The sequence below is a fragment of the Rhinoderma darwinii genome, chromosome 1 (assembly GCF_050947455.1).
Source record: "Rhinoderma darwinii isolate aRhiDar2 chromosome 1, aRhiDar2.hap1, whole genome shotgun sequence".
Lineage (NCBI taxonomy): Eukaryota > Metazoa > Chordata > Amphibia > Anura > Rhinodermatidae > Rhinoderma > Rhinoderma darwinii.
The window spans coordinates 49,367,478-49,387,183 of record NC_134687.1 but is presented as its reverse complement, the minus strand read 5'-3'; the positions used below and the strand labels follow the sequence as shown (position 1 = coordinate 49,387,183).

Sequence of the window (19,706 nt, the reverse complement as noted above, 5' to 3'; positions counted from 1 at the left end):
GCTGGAACATTCTGGAGAATCAGTAACATTCTAGAATACTCCGTGGGGACTGTGGAAAAAATGTACATTCAGACTATAGTATTCGCATGGGCAGTGATGTCATAAGGAATCTTATAAAGTTAACACCTGCTACTCAAGTCCCAGGGTCCCTGAAGTTTGGGGAAAAGAAAGAATAGAAAAGCCATTCTGCTTAATGACTGTCAATTACATGGAAAATATTTTGGTTTTCTTAAACAGTTGACTCGAAAAGATCAATCTGGATTGACTAATTCTGCTATTAGCACTTATTTTAAGAATAACAGTGTGGGAAAATTAATTCTCTCTGACAAAAACAAAATCTGTGCCGTTTCATGCATGTGGATATTCCAGTGTACAGTATGTTCTACGCCAGCTGCGCATATTAGGTATTATATCAAGACAATGGGGTATTTATCAGAAATCATGGAAGCAAAATTAATACTATTGTATTAAAATAGAGCAGTAATTCCTATCGGGAATATAATGATACTAAATATCTTTACTGTATTGTTCCTTAAGACTACAATTATTTTTTTAAGCAGAAGAGGCAGAAAAACAGACAGTTCCGGAACGTCCATAACAACCGTTGCAACAGAAAATAATGGTTCTGTTTATAGAAGTCGGAATCATTAGTTCTTAATTAGTTGTTACATCCTGAATATCGAAAAAGCAGTAAAAGAAATAACAGAAGGACTGAAGCATCTATATGTTTTCTCAAGACGACTCAAACTATCAAGTGCCCGTAAAGCCCCTGCCAACTGAGAACTGGAAATGTAGATAAGGTACTGTATGTGCTGAGAAAGAAATGGGGCATCTGTCACTCTATTGTAATGTTTCACAAAACGTATATAGCAGGTTCTGTGGTTCCTGTGGCCATCCTCAGATTTTTTATTTTCTATATATTCCGATTAAGTTATATTACACAAAGGGGGACGTTTTTTTTAAAAACCAGTGCAATTGAAAATGAAGGAATTGGCCATATTGACCAATAAGGTTAAAGCTCAGGGGTGTTGGTAGATTATGAAGATAACTGGGGCACCATGGGACACTGTCAGAGGGGCATGAAGATAACTGGGGCACCTTGGGACACTGTCAGAGGGGGAGGACACAGGTACAGTTAAATGTGGCGATCACTGACAGATCCCAGGCACCGAGAACAAGACCCAGGGCACGTGCCACTGGTGCCCTGTGCTAGCAAAGTCACTGAAACTGCTTTCAAAAATGAGAGCTGCAATCTGATTGGTTACTCTTAGCAACACCCCCACTTAAACAATTTTAGGGATAAATCTCCCCCAATGTTTCTTTATATGTAAGATATTTTTTTTAAAAAAAGTGAAAAATCAAAACAGCATCCTATTGAGCAATGGAAAGCTCAGTGACCTACTGTCTTATAGCTCATATAACTTATTACTAGCTTTTTGATGAGGGACGCTCTATGTGAAATGGGGTTATCCAAAAGGTCAAGTCCTTTAAGAAATACTCTAATATAATGTACAATGCATGTACAAAAGAAACAAAAATTCTAAGGCCATTGGTGCTTGCCATTTTTAATGCTAAAGCTGAAATGAGATCTTAAAAGAGGTTGTCCGAGATTGGAAAAAATATATTTTTTATTTTTTTCAAAAATAGCACTACACTTGTCCATGGGCTGTATCTGATACTGTAACTTATCCTCATTCAATACCAGACACAGCCGAAGGACAAGAGTGGCGCTGTTTCTGGAAGAAAGCAGACCCTTTTTTCTAATCCCAGACAACCTCTGTAAACAGAGGAGAAGTATATGTAAGAATCTTATGCGTCCTGGTTTTGGATAAAGAAAACACAATTCCAGAGCCAAACCTATATCTGTGCACAACTAGAAGTATGGCCGCTTGTGATGGAACTATGGTAACAAAAAGCAAAAAAATGAATTTTTTTCAAGTCACAATTCGGCAGATAGTGGAAGTGACATGTCTGAATGTTTCGTCATTTCAGTGGCAGTTTGCACTACATTTATCTTGATAAGCCGTCACCCTTCACATTAACACCCGCACAGCTCCCTTCCACTTCCCTTTCAACATTCCCTACCACAGGTGTTAACAATTTAACTTCTGCTGTTTGTGGCGATGCATTTATTGTGTTTGATATCTTTCTTTATTACTCAGAGCTCAGTAGTCTATTCTAATTCCATTTCATCTTATAGTTGACATTTAGCACTTGCACATTTTTTTTAAAATAAGTGTCATCGATGTGCCGGCGCAGCACACCTTGGTACAGAGTCCCTGCTGGCAAATTCCTCTTTATAATGCCAAATACCAGCACACATCATTTGGTCAACATTCGCTGTTTGTTTAAAACAATTAGATGTTGCAATATTCTAATGTGGACACATTTTCATTACTTCAAATAACACTGTTCGTAGAAAATACCGCCATTAACAGCAATTATGTCAGCCGAGCCCTGTTATTACAATTGTCTAAATGCAGCTGCAACAGTATTTGTGAGCTCTTCTACTTTCTAAACAATTTACAGGATATGTTTGCAGCCTTAGAAATGCTTTAGGCAAGCAGTTTAGTGAAATATCTAAAGGTGATGTGTCACTTTAAATGAGGGTGCCCATATAGGACTGCAGTTAAAGAATGGAAGGGTTGTTAGGAAGTAATAATTAGGCTTTTGAGAGGTGACAACTTAAATAAACTGCATAGATTGATAAACCCTAGCTGAGAATTACCCATGGATTTCCAGTTGTACCAGATGGGGAGGTAGGCTAATTTGCATCTATAATGACTTTTGTGAACATAAAGTCGGCCATATAGGAAAGTAGAGGTGATATGAAATGGGCCAAAATAGGAAAGAAATGCAGGAAAGAATGGGAGGGAAGGTGTTGTATTTGGAAACCCAGGCACCTAGATTAAAGGTGTTACTTAAAGCCCCTGGGCCCCAATGCATAATCTGTAACAGTGCCTCCTACCTATTATGTGCCATTTATAATACCAGTGTCTTTTTATGTGGCAGAGGGATACTTGGGCCCACTTAGGCACCTGGGACTGAGTGCAACTATTGCCATTATGATTGCGGTTGCAGGTGCTACGAGTGTAACCGGGACCAGAGGGGAAGTGGACCTGCCAGTAATGGACCCCCGGCGAGCGCCGCTTACTGTGGCAGAGCAGAGAGCTATTGGCTCCCTACGAGTAATAGAGATCGGGAGAACATTGAATACCTCAGCCTGATGTCGAAGCACAGGCAGCGCGTTTATGTCCTGTATCACGCCACCTTTGTCAGGTAGCAGGCAGTTCGTCATAGATACGGGGGTAGGTGAGATTCAGTTTATTTTTTTTCATTGGTTAAATTGGACACGATTAATGGGGGAACTAACTAATATATGGGGCACCTAACTACTATATGGGGGCACATTACTACTGTACAGAGGCACCCAACTACTATGGTAGGAACTTACTACTATATGAGGGCACCTAATTATTTGGTAACTTTATGACTGTATAATTGAGAGGTATAGTATCATAAATAGCAAATTGTCCTACAGCTATGTCGTCTTTGTGACTAGAAATGCCACTGGGGCCCTCACAACCGAGCAATAAGTGAGGGTTGGGATTCCCAGGTGCAAAATATGCCCTGTAGCCCATACCTCTGCGCCCCTTTAGCTATAACCCTCACTTAAACCCTGTATTTAATGCACCTTTTGTATATTCACCCCCTTTCTTTGTGCATTACAATATATTTGCTGCATTAAAACCGGCTGTGGTGTTTGTGGCCCTGGGCAGCAGGTTGTCCACCTGGATTCATCAAACTAGTTTTCCCCTTTCTAGAACAAGACATCTTCCACCCACCTTCTGCATCGGGACTTGGCTCTTGGATAGGGGCACAGTCTCCATAGTAAGATGTAGGACAAAGAAAAAACACATTCCACAAAAAAAATCATATTAAACAACCAACACACAAGAATCCATGTGCTCAGCTCCTTAGCCCAGGTAGCACTTACTAAGAATTAAGGTGGAAAATGAAATATGGAATCTCCATTGCCTCGCACTTAGCTGCGGCCTCAGAACATTTTCTGTAAATTTCACACTGCACTATGAAAAAATGCAACCTCTCCCTCCTTTCACTTGCTGAATTCCCTCTTCTGTAAAAAGTCCCATTAATCCTTGTACCACGACTCCCTGGAAAGCAATTGAGTCTAAGTCCTTTTAAAATGCATTAATGGTTAAGTCAGATGTGCGAGCTACCGTGTGCGCTGTTCACTCATTTACATCTCTGCCGAGATTTATCTCTGACACATGTGCTAGGGGTCATCCGGTCTGAGTTTTTTTTAGCTTTTTCTCACCTTCGAGCTTTACCTTGTACAATTTGTTATGTGTTCCAGATGTTTTAGTATTATGTATGACATCAGGGCTGTAATATAGCTCAGTATTCACACTGCTTACAACTGTACGCACAATTATTACTATCTGGTCACCAATATAAGGAAGTCCATTTACTCATTGAGTTTTACTAGGCATGTTGGCCTGATGTTGAAACCAATTCTTAAATTAAAATTTATCGTTATAGACTTCGTTGAATTATCACCCATGATTCATAGCAAAATAAAAATAGAGTAATGACTAATGATCCGATATTTTACAATCAGAATAAAACATGAACCCTGTGTCCCATAAACGAAACAATTAACCGTAACGGCGTGAACATTTTCCTATGGTAGATCGTTAACTGAAAATTCATAACCGGTATGCTCAATGGGCCTCAAAGTTTATTGTTCTTCACGACTCATCACATGACCAAGCACCTCTCTTGATATATCCCAAAGTCAAAACTACTTCCATTATACCACAATTTGATATTAACTTTGGTGTCACACAAAGTATTTTTATATCTATATACAGTATAAACACCTTAGATTAGTGTGATTAAATTTCAGTTGTATGTTACCAATACATAATAGCCTCTGTATTAATAATTGTCAGCCATTTCATCTCCCACTGGTTGTGTCATACAGATTTTCCATAGGACTGGGGCTGTATCGCTGCATATCTAGGTTGATTTGCCATTCGGCACTTAGAGGGGTTAATTTAATAAGAACAACCCACATCAATACAGCTTGTCCTTTTTGTGTATATGGGTGCCATAGAGAAGGGGATTCCCTCTATACGCCAGAGCAGAGAGCTTCTAACAAAGAGTGTCTTTCACTCTGGCATACCCAGCCCGTGTATGAATCCCATGGAAATTCATACATTGAAATGAGCATCATGTAATACCACATTTCTCCAGCAGTGGCTGCTGCAGGAGAAATGTACGGCTGACAGTTGATTATTTCTGGAGACTAACCCTTGGCGATCAGTTGATTGCCAAGCCAGCATTTTAAAAGGGCTTTTAATGATGACACAAGCCCTTCAAGGAAAATTAGATGCATCTCCCTGTAAGACCCGTAGTGGTGTCACATCTGTTGTTATTCAACTTTCATAAATAGATATGACTAAGAAACAGCTGACCGGATTTTTTAACAACTTAATTGAAATAAAATTAAAATATAAAAAATAAAAAGGGCACAGGCTAAGCCTTGTGACATACTTGTAAACATTCCTAGTATTAGTATTCTGTGAAAAATAACAAATGGTGGTTGTTCTAACCGAGTTTAGTGTAGAAAAAAATATAAGGCCTCATGCACACAACCGTGCTTTTGCGGCCGCAATTCCCCCGAAAATCCACAGGAGAATTACAGCCACATTCATTCTTATGGGGCCATGCACACGACCGTGGTTTTCACGGTCCATGCATGGCCCAGGAGCTCACGCCGCAGAGAGAACGGGCAAGCCTTATTACAGCCGTGTTCTGCGGTCCGGGCTCATTGAAAATAATGGCCGCGGCCAATGTGCACGGCCTGCGATTTGCGGGCGGCTCACGGCTGTCACTCCGTGGCGGGCCGACCCGAAAATCACAGCGGTGCACATGGCTACGGTCGTGTGCATGAGGCCTAAGACTTGCTAATGACTGTACTAATGTATAAAAAAAAGACAGATTTAAAATATCATTGGGATCGTACATAGCCCTTAATGAACAGTGAGAATGTTTTCCCAAAAGCTGGGTTATAGACCTACCATCGCCATGAGAGAAACTTAATACGACTGCCGGGAGCCATAAGTATGTATTATAGTTCAGTGTCGAACGCTCGGCCCTACTGGTCCCAGCATTTTGGGAAAGGAAGTGGAAGACAATGATCACGCCTATTGGCTGGTGTAAGTAGCGACATATTCCTGCTGACTGGTGTACGAATTGCAAATGCTGATGGTTTCCATCTGGATGCCAACAGTGTTCTGCCAACTTCTTGGTCAAAAAATATACTAAAAATAGTCTTCGAGCAAAAAAATTAAAGGCATATCGCGAGCAGCGCTGCATTGGAGAAACCATTCTTATCACTCTCCACCAATTGCCAAAAAGTGGAGCTTCCCTTTAAGAGAGAATGAATACATTTTAAGAACATTTCACGTGAAGGGTAAATAACCAGTCACATGTGTACTGTGCATGTTAAGATTGTCTCTGAAAGCAGATTGAGTTACAATACACATTACACAAAGATGTTCTCAAGTCAACTTCATATAACTCCACAAATTCATCATGGCCAACCCAGTCTGGTTCTCTTTAGAAAACGACATGCCACATTGCTTTAAAGGTTATGTACACTAGTTAGAAAAATGTGCTGTTTAACCTGTTAATTGATTTCGGGGCATTCCCAAGTGTAGTCAGTGGGATACTACATTCCAGGCCGGGCTTGATCTCCACCCGAAAGAATCATTTTGTGGATTATCACAGACTGAGTCACTTGGCTTCCTGTAATCTAGTCCATAGTTGTAAAAGGATTTATGTTACCAAAGCCACATGCCAAATTCATGTCTGCGCTCACATGTGTCACTCTCTGGATTTCTTGTAATTAAATATTGAACGCTTTCCATTGCACAATGATGTAACTAGTAACACTCAACCTGATTAAAATAATAAAATTCAGTCTAGTTGTGACCTCTCGATCCATAACCTTACTATATTACCAATGGCATACACAGGGGTGCAGCTATAGGGGCAGCCACAACCCTGTGTATGTCATTGGCAATATAATAAGGTTATGGACCAGTAGAGAAAATGTGAACACAATGGAGGGCATTTAAATGTAAACTTGGTGGTCGGTTGATGTTGCTTGAGAAATGCCATTTATTCTCCGAAACGTCGCCTATTCTGTATGCAGACTTGTATTGTCTGATGATGGTATATAGACACCATTTTTATTTGCTACTCTTCCTGAGCCCGGTAGTTTGGCATTTTCTACTAGAGATTGTTTATCAACGGGAAGTTGGTGTAAACCCAAAAGCCAAAATCGCAAGCCCACGAGGAATTTGAGCGCAAGAGCTTCATGTTACTCCTCTGACCATACATAAGGAAGATTGGACATATGATAAAAGTCAAAGTAGGCGGAAGATAAGTTACCGACCAGGACCTGCCGAAGGTATTTTTTGGGCGTGCCTAAGTGAAGAGGGCGACACCGGTGGCCTGAGAATTGAGGCTTGGGACCACCATAAATCTTATAAGAATTTTTACTTGGTCACTATATGTTGGTATTATTTAAGCACTGTATCTACTTTGGCACTGTATGGCACTGCTACTTATGCCCTGTGTAGTATACTATTCTTGTAGTGTATGATAGTGGAGGCATTGTATAGCATTGTTAATTGCAATGGTTTTATGAGACTTAAACATTGACTTAAACATATGATCTATATTTAATTGGTGGATATCCAGTCCCCCGGACCCTCATGATCGGCACAACGAATATGGCTCTTCTTGTTTACACAGACACAGCACCATACATACGATTGTGGCTGTGTCTAGTACTGCAGCTCAATCCAATTCACCTATGCAGACAAGCTGCTAAACAATAAAGGGTCCGCAACCCTCACAGGGCTTGAACCCCCGCATATCAAACATTGATGGCCTCTCTTAAGAAAACCCCTTTAAACTTATTTTATCATCCTTCACACAATTCAATGTCCTGTAGAACACTCAACTCTTTAAACTAGCCTGATAATACTGTTACTGACTATCTTGTTTCATGAATATAATTCCAGAACTGAAGTGAAGACTGACACATGTAGATTATTAGCAGATATTGATGCATGGAAATCCAACTCTGCATAACAATACAGATCTATACACAGTATAGAAGCGGGTGACAGACTCTATGGGCACTGTCATGGTGACCATTGGTGGTTGAGTGAGTGGGTTGACAAGGCAATTCATTCCTTTAGCATAAACTAAGGAAAACCAAATATAGCTGAATGCATCCCAGTCATCTGGAGGGGAAAATGTCTGCATTAATGTATTGTATATACAACCTGTCCTCGTGCTTATGTAAATAAAGAAAAGTGCGCTGCCGAGACCAAATCATTTAATCACGTACGGCAAATACCTGTTCTGCTTTACTGACGTCTTTAGTCAAGTATGAAAAGGGGCCTAAATACGGTTACATGTATCATCTGACAATAGGGATGCACAGTTACAAAACAAACAGCGCCCTGCCACAGGGGCAACCATGCGTTTACTGCGGTGTACTGTACGATACACAATCACAAGCAACAAGATAATGTATCAAAACCACACAATAGACACCAAATTATTCTGTAACCTCATAGCGACAGCACATTACAACATTCCTATGCTGCCCTGAAGCATCGATTGCTCTAATAAAATATTATTTTCCAAGTTGGAGCTGTTCTCACAATTCAGTTCCCACCACAAACCTGCAAGGCATTGTACATACTATAGCAGCCTGTACTCTGAGAATGAGACGGTCATCATGTTGTTGCAATGTGCTGCTTAGCATCGCATGAACCCTTAGGGTATGTTCACACGGGTTATTTTCGGCCGTTTTTCGGGCCGTAAACGGGCAAAAAACGGCCAAAAATTCAGAAGCAGAACGCCTCCAAACATCTGCCCATTGATTGTAATGGGAAAAACGGCGTTCTGCTCCGACGGGCCGTTTTTTAATGCGTTCGTTTTGAAGAACGGACGCATAAAAAACGGCTGCGAAAAAGAAGTGCAGGTCACTTCTTGGGCCGTTTTTGGAGCCATCTTTCATAGACTCTATTGAAAACAGCTTGAAAAGCAGCCGTAAAAAACGTAGCGAAAAACGCGAGTGGCTTAAAAAACGTCTGAAAATCAGGAGCTGTTTTCCCTTGAAAACAGCTCCGTATTTTCAGATGTTTTTGACTCAGCGTGTGAACATACCCTTAGAAGTACTGCATTTATAGCATCTATTGGGCCCTGAATGTTAAAAATCAACTTCCAAGCTTCACCAATGCAGCTTATTGCAATGAGAACACTAAGGGTATGTGCACACGATAACGGCAATTACGTCTGAAATTACGTAGCTGTTTTCAGGAGAAAACAGCTCCTGAATTTCAGACGTAATTGCATGTACTCGCGTTTTGCGGGGCGTCTTTTACGGACGTAATTTGGAGCTGTTCTTCATTGGAGTAGATGAAAAACGGCTCCAATTACGTCCCAAGAAGTGTCCTGCACTTCTTTTGACGAGGCTGTAATTTTACGCGCCGTCTTTTAACAGCGACGCGTAAAATGACAGGTCGTCGGCACAGTACATCGTAAAGCCCATTGAAAGTAATGGGCAGATGTTTGCCGACGTATTTGAGCCGTTTTTTCAGACGTAATTCAGGGCGTAAAACACCTCCATTACGTCTGAAACTTGGTCGTGTGAAAATACCCTAAAGGCTCATTCAGACGAGCGTAAAACTCGTCCATGTGCTGTGCGTGAAAATCATGCTGCGGAGGGAAAATTCTGCACCGCAGCCTAAATTCCGCACAGTTAATTTCTGCCACGTCTGAACTAAGTTTCCTAAAAATGTATAGAAAGAAATAAAAAAAACGGCTGCTGCAGAATTCCACTGCGGACTGTCCGCAGCAGAAATCAACAGCAATTCCGCCACGTCTGAACATGGTCTTATTGGATTCACAGCAGATATTTCGCAAGTTTACTGACAATTTAGCAGTGAGATCGGCGGGGAAAACCCATGACAGAATTAAAATGTTGTAGATTTAAAAATTTATAGCAAGCCCTGAAATCCACACTCATATTTCTCTACATGTGGATGGGATTTTCAAAACCCCATCCACACGCATTGTACTGTAATTGTCGCAGATTTTAAGTGCGGAATTCACATCCAAAATCTGTGACAAATCCACCACATGTGAACTCAGTCTAAGGGCTTATACTTTGCAATGTACTCAATGTAGTGATTTGGTTGCGGTTGCTTCATCCATGGACTATACATGTAGTAGTAGCGGTAGTCCCGGAGATCTAGTCTCAGGGATCAAATCAATACATAGGGGAGATTTATCAAAACTGGTGCAAGGGAAAAGTGGAGGAGATGCCCATAGCAGTATAAGAGCAATACTCCACAGTAATATCTGGATGCAGGGTGGTATGAGCAAGTCACAATGAATAGTAGTCCTCGTACACTTCCACTCCTGCTGCAAGCCATGAAAGAAGGAACATTCATCACATTTACCAGTCAATAAACTTGTTAGCGCCTGAGCACTTACATAGCGAGGCCCAGAGTCGCTTCATAAGAATTGATGTTCCTTTGTTGGTGAACATGCTGAACCCTGCAGAAATGATTTCATCTATTCCTATAGGAACGTCAAGCAAATAAAAAGGAAAACCATGTTCATTTTCAAGCTGTGTGACTCTGAATAACGGAGCTGGACAGGAAAGGACAGAATTCACGGCTGGTTTCACTGGTCTGAACACGCTAGTTCAGCAGAATGCATCTATTCACTAGGCCAGGCTGGGAAGAAATGGATGTCATGCCTTGCAGGCAGCTCGTGATATAACTAATGTGCTTTGCTGCACTCAGTCTAATATGTATTGTATTGGAACGTGCAATTTCCAGGCCAACTATAAATATCAATTTATATTTTATATATATATATATATATATATATATATATATATATATATCTATCTATGTAAACATTTGTAATAACTTCGGAAATACATTACAATACTTATCTTGTATAGTATGTATTACCATGGCCGCCATCAGGGCAGTACTGGCGTTACTGCTGTCAGGGGCCCGGTCAAAATGTTGAAAAAAAAACGGGGGCCTGTGCTCCACTGCCGCAATGCATTTGCCTTATGATTTCACTTTGGTGAAATGCACAGGTCCCATCATGGAGCCGGGGCCCGTTCTTTATACTGATCGGTAGTCACTGTCCAGGGTGCTGAAAGAGTTACTGCCGATCAATTAACTCTTTCAGCTCCCTGGACAGTGACTATTTACTGACGTCGCTTAGCAACGCTGCCGTAATGACGGGTGCACACATGTAGCCACCCGTCATAACGAGAGCTCCATAGACTTCTATGGACTGTCCGTGCCGTTATTACGGCCTGAAATAGGACATGTTCTATCTTTTTCAACGGCACGGGCACCTTCCCGTGAGAAAACGGGAAGGCACCCGTCGCCAATAGAAGTCTATGAGCCCGTTATTACGGGTCGTAATTACGACCCGTAATAACGGGAGTTTTTACGGTCGTGTGCATGAGGCCTAAATATAATAAGGGCCCGCTGTTCACATAGAGCCCGTCCCTACTCCTCCTCCACAGCGGCATGGCAGCGCGTGTGGAGGAGACGTCATGAAGGTGGCGGGAGGTTCGAATGCAGTGGAGGCGACAAGCAGCAGAAGAAGAAGAAGACCTTTGACACAGTGAGTACAGTATGTAATGTCTGAGTCAGTATGTAATGTCTGTCTGCCTGTCTGTCAGGCTGCTGCTGCCCGGAGCCTCCTCACATCACATCCCCCCAATAAAAAGCAGAGTTACCCATGTCACACTATACACTCTCAGCTCTGCCTCATATTCTTGTATCGCTAGCAGCAGTTCTTACCACTTATCTCCCGGGCTGTGTAGCAGAGGGAGAAGACAGGTTTATTGGCCCGTTATACGCAGCCCAGGAGATAAGAGCCATCGTTGAGCTGCTGCTAGTGATACAATGCAGTGCTTCAGTGTCCGGAGGATCATACAGACCTGGGGAAGATGACAATGGGGACAGGGAGATGATGGTGTAGTGGGTAGGAGATAATAATGGAGGGTGGATGACACTGAAGGAGACATAATACTAGGGGGATGATAACTGGGGGAAAAGAGGATATCTGAAGGAAGGAGAGAGGATACGTGGGGGAGGGGGAGAGATCTTTAAGGCTATGTACACCTCTTTTTTTTATACAAAAGTTTATTAGTGTGTGTTATGCAACTTTGTAAATACTTTTTATTAAAAATAATTTTTACTTTTGGAGATATAGCTGCTTTGTATCCTGTATACATAGCAGCTCTATCGTGCGCTGAGACCTGGATCCGTCAGATCCAGGGGACTGACGGGTTCAGTGTCGGCGGGCCAGGATCCACCTGTTATCGATCAAATATAAATTATGAACAGGGACACGCAGGACCCGCTGACACTGAACCCGTCAGTCCCGCTGACCTGACAGATAAAGGTTTCCGTGCATGATACAGCTGCTCTGTATACAGGATACAAAGCAGCTGTATCTCATAAAGTAAAAATATATTTTTTTAAAAAGTATTTACGAAGTAGCACCAAACAGACTGGTAAAACAACAAAAACCACACTCAAAGGTTTACATAGCCTTCAAACCTGTGGTGGGTAGTGACAGGGCCGGCCATAGGATAGATGGCGCCCCATGCGAAATTATCTTTCGGCGCCCCACCTATTCATAAAAAAAATGCCCCATAAAAAAAAGTATAATGCCCTCCACAGTATAATGCCCCCTTAGTTCCCCCCACACAGTATAATAATAATATATTATAACCCCTTCAAGGACACAGTATTTTGTCCTCTAATTGTGCCCACACAGTATTATGCCCCCTAAGTGCCACACACAGTATATTGCCCCCAGTAGTGCCCCTACACAGTATAATGTCCGCTTAGTGGCCCCCACACAGTATAATGCCCCCTCCCCTTCCTGCCACACACAGCCCCCCTGTAGATAGTGCCCTCTGTATATTGTGCCATACAGCCTTCCTTTAGACAGTGCCATACAGCCCTCACCTCCTCTTTGTAGACAGTGCCATAAAGCCCCACACCTCCCCCTTGTAGACAGTACCATACAGCCCCCACCTCCCTCATGTAGACAGTGCCATACAGCCCCCACCTCCCCCTTGTAGATCGTGCCATACAGCCTCCCACATCCCTCATGTAGACAGTGCCATACAGCCCCCACCTCCCCTTGTAGATCGTGCCATACAGCCCCCCACCCCTTCCTTGTAGACAGTGCCCTCAAACAAACAAAACAAGTTGTACTCACCTAGGCCCCGTTCCCACAATGAACTGAGCTGCTCCGCGACGGGATCCTTGCGTCGACCGGGGTGATCCTGTAGCCTAGTAAAGAGTTTCCCAACATTTTCGAACTCGAGGCAGCACTGGAAAAATAAAATTTCCTCAGGGCACTCGTACTTTAGAGAAAGACAGAAAATGGCTAAAAACAAGCACTACACTCGTAGGGTATGTTCACTGAGATTCCGCTCCTGGAGCGCTCCGCTTGATGTCTATGTCCGTATATGGACAGTGACATCAGGGGCAACCCCTGAAGCAGAATCCCAGTCCACAGTATTGCCGACGCTGTGACCGGGGATTCCACTCCAGGAGAAGCCCCTGTCGTCTGTGTCCATTTATGGGCAGTGACGTCAAGGGCTTCTCCTGGAGTGGAATCCCCGGTCACAGAGTCGACAAGGCTGTAAACGGGGATGCCCCTTCAGGAGTTGCCTCTGATGTCACTGTCCATATACGGACAGAGACATCAAGCGGAGCTCTCCAGGAGCGGAATCCCCGGCCACACAGGTATTTAGCTCCTTCTGGGAGCTACAGTGGCGCTATTAGATTGCAGTGCAGGGAGATACCTCCCTGCTCTGCTATAGTACACCGCCGGCAATGGGGGGGCCTTTTTCGACGGGTGCCCTCATGCCCGGGGTCGCCACCCATGCCACTTTCTGTTCTCCCAGACATCCCCTCCTCCTTCCCCCGCTGAGCCCTGGCACTTAGTCTCTCCACCTTACCCCCTGATACCCACCAGTTAGCTTTGCCCTGCCCCTCCAAAGAGATCTCCTACTAGTATGCTTTTCACCGCTGCCTTACCTCCCATCCCTTTACTTTGTGCCCGCCCCAATAGTGAGGGGGGCCCCAGACTCCTTGGCTGTATGGGGACCAGAAATTGCTGATGGCGGCCCTGCATATTACACTACAGAGCTGCATTCACAGTTCTGCTGGTTGCTATTGGAACAAGTCAACATCTTGTCTGCTTAGCTGAGTTCTGATAATGCTTTATGTACGGCATTCTAGGATAGTCTTTCCCACATCAGTTTACTGAACATTGAATAGTATAAAGATTCATGTACCCAGATTGCAAATCTCAAAAGAAAACTCTCTGTAGACACTGAAGAAGCAGGGGATGTATTAAAACAAAAAGGGATAAGAGCACATGTGAACATATCATTAGCCCAGAAGATCTGTACCCCAAATGGGTGGAAAATTGCAGAATTAGAGTGACCTAGATTTCAACTTATTAACCACAGGATGGGTCGAGCCATGGTCTTGAGACCTTTGGACTAAAATATAACAACTGCTCTATGTAGGGGTTGTTAATATATTTTCTCCATTCACTCTAAATTTGGCACATTGCCAAATTTAATCATGGTCAGAGGCGCAGCTATAGGGGTGTAGAGGTAGAAGTCGCACACTGGAACTGGTGCCTAATGGGGCCCACATAAGAAAATACCAGTATTATAAGTGGAACATGGTAGGGGGGGGGGGGGGATTACAGATTTTGTAAAGTGTCCCAAAAGCTTAAAGTTAAACCTCTGATTTTAATATACGTCCCCCCTTATTTATACAGGGGTGCTTATTATACCAGAAGACAGTCATCTGTGTAAGGGTTAAATAGCTGCCAAGAATGTGAATATTGTTCCCATAACCTCCTCCTGGCAGTGTACGTCTAAATAAAACCTTAAAACATGACGCAAGCTAATTCTTCCAGTATAAATCACTGCAATGATCAAAGCCGACCTAATATCAATACTACTTTCAAGTTTAAAGGAAAAAAATAATTGGAATTTTGACAAGTAAAAAAAAAAAAAAAATGGTCATTTTAATTTCTGGTTGTGAAAAAAAAGTTATTGCTCGCTCCTTTAAAATGCTTCCAGCTATTTCTCGAGCAAGTAAAACTCCTGCCGCCAGCTTATTCAACGCTGTCACTAATAACCTTGCCAAAGAGACTCAGCCTGGAATGTATTAACAAATAGGAAACACATTCTTGGGGCTTCGGGATAACGCGTTACGGTGCAGGAGTGACATTACTGTACTACAGCGTCCATCATCCTCAGCCCTGTAGTAAGCAGCCTGTCAGGCTTGAAATGGTTCCCGCTCATAAAGCGTCACTTCACATATCAATATTAAGTCCTGTGACATGTAAAATAACAAAACAAGCAAACATTTATTTAGCTTTTTTTCCTTTCTTTTTACAAGATAATTGCTTTCTCCCTCCAGCTGAGTGCTATTATTTACTCTACAAGGCTCCCTGCGGATCACTGCAGAATACATTCAGTAAATGCATGCCTGCTATCCTATGTAGCGGCTGTGTATGAGGCGCCATGGGATGGTACAGTAAGCATTACCCTTGCATTGCCACAGGAAATGTGTCGTCTAATAATATGGGAGTACATCCTGAATTTGTTTGTCTAAGGTCTCCAAATTTGACAGTCCCTACTGTATACATATCACGCCATATACATCCCTACAGTATTTGCCGGTCTATGTTATGTCCACGAAAAAAAGAGCAGCGTGTCCCATTCATGCAGGACATACCACTTTGTGGTTCCCGTAAAACAGTTGCTCCAAACTTAAAATTCGTACTGCTAAATATTTAAAGGGGCAGCATGTGACTGAGTGGTTAGCACGGTTGCCTTGCAGCACTGGGGTCCTGGCTTCAAATCCAACCAAGGGCAAAATCTACATTGTAAGCCTCACTGGGGTCAGTCAGTGTACACCGCCATGGATGATGTTGGTGCTATATGAAGAATAATAATGAAATAGTCTTCTGATTTGTCAGATACATGTGAGAGGGTCATATTAGTGACGTCTATGATTTCCACAATGAAGGAGTCTTATAGAATTCACAACCCCTTTCGCACGGCTCAGAGATTTCTGTTACTGAAATTGTGAAACAATATACTCAGTATTCTGGATCAAGAAAGGATGATCTTTAAGGCTGTTTCTTTTCTCAAGTAACCATGTAATTGTCATTGATGTGAATGGCAATTTGCTTAAGATGGCCATACACATTCGATGTATGTTGTCCGAACCCGTAGATTTTAGCGGGACCAGCCAACCATCTATGTGTATGACTGGGTCCTGACTCTTCCCCGATGACAGATGTCGGGGGGGAAAAAAGGATCGGGCTGTGATAGTGGCTCTTTCCTTTCTCCCTATTGTAAAAACATGGACACTTGGCCGAACGTGCATGTGTATGGGGGTGTTGTTAGTAATAGCTGTTGGCCGATGATCGCTCAGCCGACAGCTATCTACAGTGTATGGCCAGCCTTATTGTGCTGTTTTAGACTAACAGAAATCTCTGAGCAGTATCAAAGGGATTTAAGGTATTTATAGAACCTTACTCTGAAAATCAGCGGTGGTCTGAGACTTCACCAGTGTGATCTTCTCACAAGATGTATTTTATGATATGTCGTGAAATTATTTGAATGGATTTCTCCTTTGAAAAGCTTCTATAGGTGAGCACAAGATGCGTTCCAAGTTCTTTCGTGTGTATGGAGACGGAGCTTACAGAGATTTCATTGTACGCATCCCATCCATTAGCAATGCATTATTGCTGTGCATGAGTTAACGTGATTCCGGTGCCCGCTGAAGACACAATGTATACTACGAGCTTAGGGTACACATAGTAATATCAGTGTTAGGGTATGTGCACACACACTAATTACGTCCGTAATGGACGGACGTATTTCGGCCGCAAGTACCGGACCGAACACAGTGCAGGGAGCCGGGCTCCTAGCATCATAGTTATGTACGATGCTAGGAGTCCCTGCCTCGCTGCAGGACAACTGTCCCGTACTGAAAACATGATTACAGTACGGGACAGTAGTTCCACGGAGAGGCAGGGACTCCTAGCGTCGTACATAACTATGATGCTAGGAGCCCGGCCCCCTGCAGTGTGTTCGGTCCAGGACTTGCGGCCGAAATACGTCCGTCAATTACGGACGTAATTAGTGTGTGTGCACATACCCTTATGTCTTGAAATTATAGAACCCCTTTACTTGTGCCAGAATGACGGAGATCCACACAAATTCAAAGTGTTATATTTATTTGGGAGAAGAGGTTCGTGAATTGAAGTTAACAAATACTATTTTTTATGTGGCCTTTAAGGAAAGTTTGGGGCTCCCTTATGTCCTTATGTAAAGCCAGGGACCACACTGGAGAACATCACCATTGTCTATTGTAAAGAAGGGATGCAATGGACCTCCATTTATTGCGATTTGGGGGCACTGTAACAGTGAGACCCCATCGTTGAGCTTGTGGGAGTCTGATTTTCAGTCTGAAATGGGTTGTAAAAGCTACAAGACGCCTTTAATTGTTTGCAGGATTCTTCATTCTGATAGTTAAAGGTGTTTCCCAGGATGTAGTAAATATTCTAAAAGAGCAGAGCACATATGCTTTACATTCCTACTATAACATGATATTATATGCATTACCTTCCTAATATAACATAATATAATATGAATTAACTTCCTAATATAACATAATATAATATGCTTTAACGTCCTACTATAACACTTTGCTCTGTATGGACATCTCTCTATGTGGAGGACACAAATATTGTATTCTTATTGTGTTATTGTCATACATGGACCATAGAGCTGCTTGTACAGACATGTGACATGTAAATGCCCCCATCTGCAGGACTGGTCCCTGAGTTCTTGGGGGTACATAAGGAAGTTTTAGCACTATAGCCACTTGGTTTTGCCTTAAAGGGGTTTTCCACAGGATATGTCATAAATGTCAGATAAATGCGGGCCCCATCTCTGGGACCCGCACCTATCTCTAGAACGGGGCCCCCTAATCCTAGTAGGGTTAATGCAGTCCGTATATAGAGCAATATATTTTAATTACAGAACAAAACTAAGTCGAAGCAGCCAGAGTGTGTGCATGTGGAGTTGCCTTTATTTTTCACGTTCTGTACACACACGAACACGACTTCCACTAGAACCTCATAAACTAATACTGAGCGACAACTCTCCAATACCTCTGTATTAAAGCCCCTCAAAAGTATCTATATGTGAACTGTAGACAAAGCGACCATGGTTCTTGAAATGCAGAGATTCTTATAAGCAGCTTTTCCTCTGCCAGGTTATGTTATTTGCTCAAGAAATAGCATTGTCGAGCACTTTCAAATGACCTTTACTCCGTTTAGATCTTGTTTGTTCTTCACAATATTCTGCAAATCGCAAAAATCCTAAGTCAACAATACAAACGGCGTCCCGGGGACACCTAATGCTAACGTCCGTCCCCAGGTTTTGCCATTAGTACAGATGGGATAATGGGAAAGGTTGATGATTGTTTAAAAATTCGCATTACCAAAGCGGATTACATTGCATCTACTGAGGGGATCAACAATGTAAGCCTACACTGAACCATTATTGGAGAAACAAAGCGTTCATTTTAAGCCTTTGATAACAAGCATAAAATGGACAAAAGAAAAAATTCTTCTGATGTAAGAACAAGGCAAACACTACACGCTTTTCATACAGACTTCGTACAACATGCACAAATATCGACAAATTGTCTCCTCCGAACAGACCCAACATGAGGACGTTGTGTAAAATCAGCAACATAAAAGAATGGTCAATATCAAAAAGACTACTGCCGGTTATTAGAGCCGCCAAACAGATCTTTTCACTTGCCCTACCCAGGGCACATTTTGCTTTTCTTTTTGTAGCTCGGAGCTTGGTAAATGAATGCTTCATGATGTAAGAATGCATTCCTTTGTTCATCCCTCATGATAAAACTGAAGACCCTCGGGGAAGGTTGGAATGAAGAGACTTCTGAAACAGGTCAATGTAGTCCACATGACGAGACACTACACATACACACTCCGGTGATCTGAAGAGAAAGGACTGGGGCAAACAAGATTAAAATCTCATTTCATTGATTTCCTTGCCTTACAATAAATTGAAGATGACAGGCCCGGGACTAATAATTCAGTATAGTATTGGCAAGCAGAAATAAGAATGAGATATTGTTGTCTGCCATGGTTTTGATATTTTTGGATCATCATGTGAACTGTAGGTTTTTAGAGTTATGAGGAAGCAGCAAGCAAACCCAACGTCGTGACAACCTTGGTATGACTGAACGCCGTCAACTCAATTGTTTTTATGTAAGTTAATCCAGATCAAAGACATGTTCATAATGTACGTAAAAGTTATCACTTCGATTAATAAAAAAAAATCTTGAGTGTTAAGTGATGAATAACCTGTAAAACAAAGGAATGTCAATTGGAAGCAATAGAAGTAAGTGCACCTGTCTCAGACAATTATTTCAATTGGTGGTCACTTG

The 19,706-nt window shown here is 42.4% G+C and overlaps 1 protein-coding gene across 3 annotated transcripts in view; it reads right to left on the bottom strand.

Annotated features, from left to right (window-relative positions):
- The window catches only part of SLIT2 (slit guidance ligand 2), a 293,209-nt gene that overhangs the window by 201,565 nt on the left and 71,938 nt on the right, over window positions 1–19,706 (bottom strand). The gene's annotated exons all lie outside the window — the stretch shown is intronic.